This window comes from Aethalodelphis obliquidens, unplaced genomic scaffold, assembly GCF_003676395.1.
Source record: "Aethalodelphis obliquidens isolate GAN/ISIS:26980383/991018 unplaced genomic scaffold, ASM367639v1 scaffold73, whole genome shotgun sequence".
Classification (NCBI taxonomy): domain Eukaryota; kingdom Metazoa; phylum Chordata; class Mammalia; order Artiodactyla; family Delphinidae; genus Aethalodelphis; species Aethalodelphis obliquidens.
This window is the reverse complement of record NW_020838017.1, coordinates 7,444,915-7,449,202: the sequence shown is the minus strand read 5'-3', so window position 1 is coordinate 7,449,202 and position 4,288 is coordinate 7,444,915.

Sequence of the window (4,288 nt, the reverse complement as noted above, 5' to 3'; positions counted from 1 at the left end):
TATCTGTTAGCACATAAGTAAAGTTAACTTGATTTTCCTGACACTGAAGAGTGAAGGTACGTCTGCCATCACTGTTTAATTGAGTAAAGAACATACTGCAATTGCAAGGTGAGTGGTTGAAAAGTAGTACAATTTCCATGACTAGTCTGTGTGAATTCAAAATTTCTCAGCGTTTTGTAACCCTCCCCAAATGCAAATATTTAAAGTACCTTATGACTGCAACTTGCAATACTAATATCCAAATATTAATTTTTTGTTATCCTTGATCATTGTATAATACTATAGAAATGTTTTCAATTATACTAAAATAATTGTGTGCCAATCAAATGCTGTATCATTTACTTTATACATTTGAAAAAATAGTGCTAGAGCAAGAAGTTTGAATATCAATGTCCATGTGGAAAGAAAATCAGGAGACCTAGTGAGGCCTGGACATCAGGTTTGAGCAAACATACCAGATGCATCTGAGGCAGAACCACATTTCAAGAAATGAGGCCTTACATGTTAGAAATTTCATTCCAGTTAGAAGCCCCATAAGGTCAGGAATCACATCTGGGTTATTCACAACTGTATGCCCAAGCCATTACCAACAAATGGCTTGTGCGAGCTTTATTTCCCACCTGAATCTCCATTAGTTCCCACCAAGACACTCTAAATTCCAAATTAATTATTTGCAAAGTCTCTAATTCATAGTTTATGTAAGTTTCTCGAAATGATTAAGTTATTATCTAAGCAAACAGACTCCAATTCCATTTTTAAATGTGGTAAATATTTAGAAAATGTAGAAAACACTTAGAAAAATGGCATGCTTTCCTAAGCATACCATTTATTCAGCATACTAAGGTCCATAGATACAATTTAAGAGTAGAAAAACAAGCCATGAAATCAAAGCCATTAGGAAAATATGTGCTACTTTTAAGTACTGTAGGTGAGAAAGGAATTGGCCCCAATTAACTTAAATGATAAACTTAACATTAAGAATAATTGGTTGGGGGACTTCCCTGGTGGCACAGTGGTTAAGAATCTGCCTGCCAATGCAGGGCACTCCATTCAAGCCCTGGTCCGGGAATATCCCACATGCCTCGGAGCAACTAAGCCCGAGCGCCACAACTACTGAGCCTGTGCTCTAGAGCCTGTGCTCCGCAACAAGAGAAGCCACTGCAGTGAGAAGCCCGTGCACTACAACCAAGAGTAGCCCCCGCTTGCCGCAGCTAGAGAAACCCCATGCCGGCAATGAAGACCCAATGCAGCCAAAAATAAATTAATTAATTAAAAAAAATAATAATTGGTTGGTAGAATTTTCAAAAAAGAATTGTGTTTTCAGGTTAATGATTCTGCTTATCTTTATCCTGCAATTATTTTCACAATTTTTTCCATTTTATTATTCATCTGTAACTTAGCAATTGCTAAATGAAGTGGTAAATTCTATAAGTACATAAAGGGAATGAACTTTCTCAAATATAGAAACTATGGAAGAGCTTAAGCCTCTGTCAAAAACCCAGCATCTCTTCAACATGCCTAAGATTCAAAGGTTTAATTCTTATTAAACATTTCAGATCTATATTATTTACTATAGCTTGTTAGATAATATGACTCTTGCTAGTATTATATCCTCTGCTAAAAGAAAATTCAAAGAGTTTGATCCTTAATCTTTTGGACTCTAGCCTAAATTAATGACAGATTTGTGTACCAAACATGAAGTCATAAAAATCCAAACCAGAGTACAAAATAATTTAAAAATTAAGGATGTTAATGTCCCCTTTTATACTTTTAGCTAAATATCTTGAAAATAAGTTTCCCCTAATCAATGGTGTAATAATGAGAATGATGTTTGTACTCTGAAGTCAAATATGATTAATTTTAGAGTAAATCAATTTTACAAAATTTATTAGAAGTAGAACTAATAAAATTACTGTGGTATTATCATATTAGTATATGATAATTAAAGAGAAAATGAGCATATCAAATTTAAAGGATCAAAACATGATTTATAATATCCATAAGGATTAATAACTTACAAGAGAATCACTCATTTCTTTAAACAGCTTTGGTTTATTAAAAACTAAAAGTGTGAAATGACTAGCACTCATTTCATGTTGACCTATTTTAGAAAAAAAGCAAGTTGATTATTAGGAAAGCAAATGAGAGCCAAGAGAAATAATCTATCCTAATTGATCATTCATTAATTTTGACTGGTTGCTCTTGCTAGACATTTGTATGAAATTATTAACATTGAAAGTACTTCAATAATTTAGCCAAGTATTTGACACAAGTTATTTTAATGATACATGAAAGACATCTTGTTAACATTCTGGAGTGAATAATGTTATTCATACAATCATAAATATGATGATCATAATAATAGATTCAGATTTGTAGTCTCATTTTTTAAATTGATTACCATGGCATCAGACCGACATTTTATCTAGTTTTGTATAACCTTTTGATATTAACCTTGTTAATTTGGGGTTTATAGCCACAGAAATAAATAATAATGATCCCGAGGAATTATTTAATTCAACATACAGAATTTTATAAAGTATATGGGAGAATTGAGACTGAGGGTGAAGGTGGTAAGGCTTTTTCTTATACTTTTCATCTGAAAAATCAAGTACATAAAATTAAGCAGGTAAAATCCTATGTTGGTTATACTTCTAACAGAAACCTTTCTCTAATAAAACCTGAAAATGCATTCAACAACACTAAGGCTGACTCTTGACTTTAGAGAGAGAGAGATGTGACTACTGATCAAGAGCTCTATCTTAAAAGCTAGATTATGCTTTATTTTTCAAAAGAAAAATTGCTGCTACTGCTAGGAAGAAAAAAATTACTTTCTCAGTGGGCAAATGAATATATTTGTTTTTTGGTTAGTGCAGCTGTACCATAGTGCAGTCAAGGAAGCGTTTTATTTAAAAGACATTACAGCTATCACGACCCCTGAGCTCCTGGTGATTAATGAATCTTACATAAACTATGACAATTGGATATGGAAGACTGGAAAACAAGTGGCACAGCAGGATCTTCAATACTAGGCATCTTTTCCTTCTCACTCTTTTCTTTCCATTTAACTGTTTACATGTCCAATAGGACATGTAAACGTTTAGGCTCACAGCCTGAAAGAGAAACCATAGCAGGAGCCTTTCATATATTTCTGTTGATGTTGATGAACATGAGGAGATGGCCATTGGGGAAATCATAAATTGCTACCTGGGTGAAACCTTTACCAATACTGTAAGCAGTCATTTTAAAGTGATGGAAAAATATTGTGGTAGCCAACCATTAACAACCAATTCATGTCCTTCAGTAAATGTTATCATCAAAAAGGCCACATCAGAAAACCACTTTATGAAATGTTCTTTTGTCAGATATAGGAACTGCACCTTAAGATGCCTTATAGTATATATCAGTGTTTATACAAATACATAATAAATGAAAGCTAGCAATTTATCATATTACTAAAGATCTTTAGGAAGAGATTGCCAGTATGCCTCAGTAGCGTATTAAAGGTATTTAATAAGAAGTAAATTCTTTGTTATTTTTATAACATTTTACAATCATTACATTGTTTCTATCCTCTTTTATAAAATTGTGGAATAGAACTAGATAGATAATCTCTAAGGCTTGTTCTAATTTCTAAAATTCTGTGATTGAATCTTTTTTGCTCTGAGAGTCCTATAGTACATTTTAGTAATAGTCACAAAAATTCTGACCTGATAAGCCATAAAGAATTGACATCAACCCAGATCTTTTTTTGCTAACATTGTCACACAATACATTTTATTCTATACCTTAGAAAAACATAGTATAGCACTTATCTTGTTCATCTGGTGATAATTAATAAACCATTCTCATATTCAAAATATGTATTGTAAGATCTTCTATTTATTTAATAAATTTAATCTGTTATTCTATTAAGATGAAGTTTCTGGGACAACCTACATTTTTTCAGGGGGAAATATTTTGTTTGAATAATAAAAGGTGATTGACATTATCAGTTTGAATTAAAAAGGTGATTAACATGCTTAGTCAACAATTAGTTTGTTTCCCCTATTAATGAATTAAGGCATAGAAAAAAAAGATACACTAAGGGCTTTTAAGAATTTTTTTTTTTTTTTTTGCGGTACGCGGGCCTCTCACTGTTGTGGCCTCTCCCGTTGCGGAGCACAGGCTCCGGACGCGCAGGCTCAGTGGCCATGGCTCACAGGCCCAGCCACCCGCGGCATGTGGGATCTTCCTGGACCGGGGCACGAAACTGTGTCCCCTGCATCGGCAGGCGGACTCTCAACCA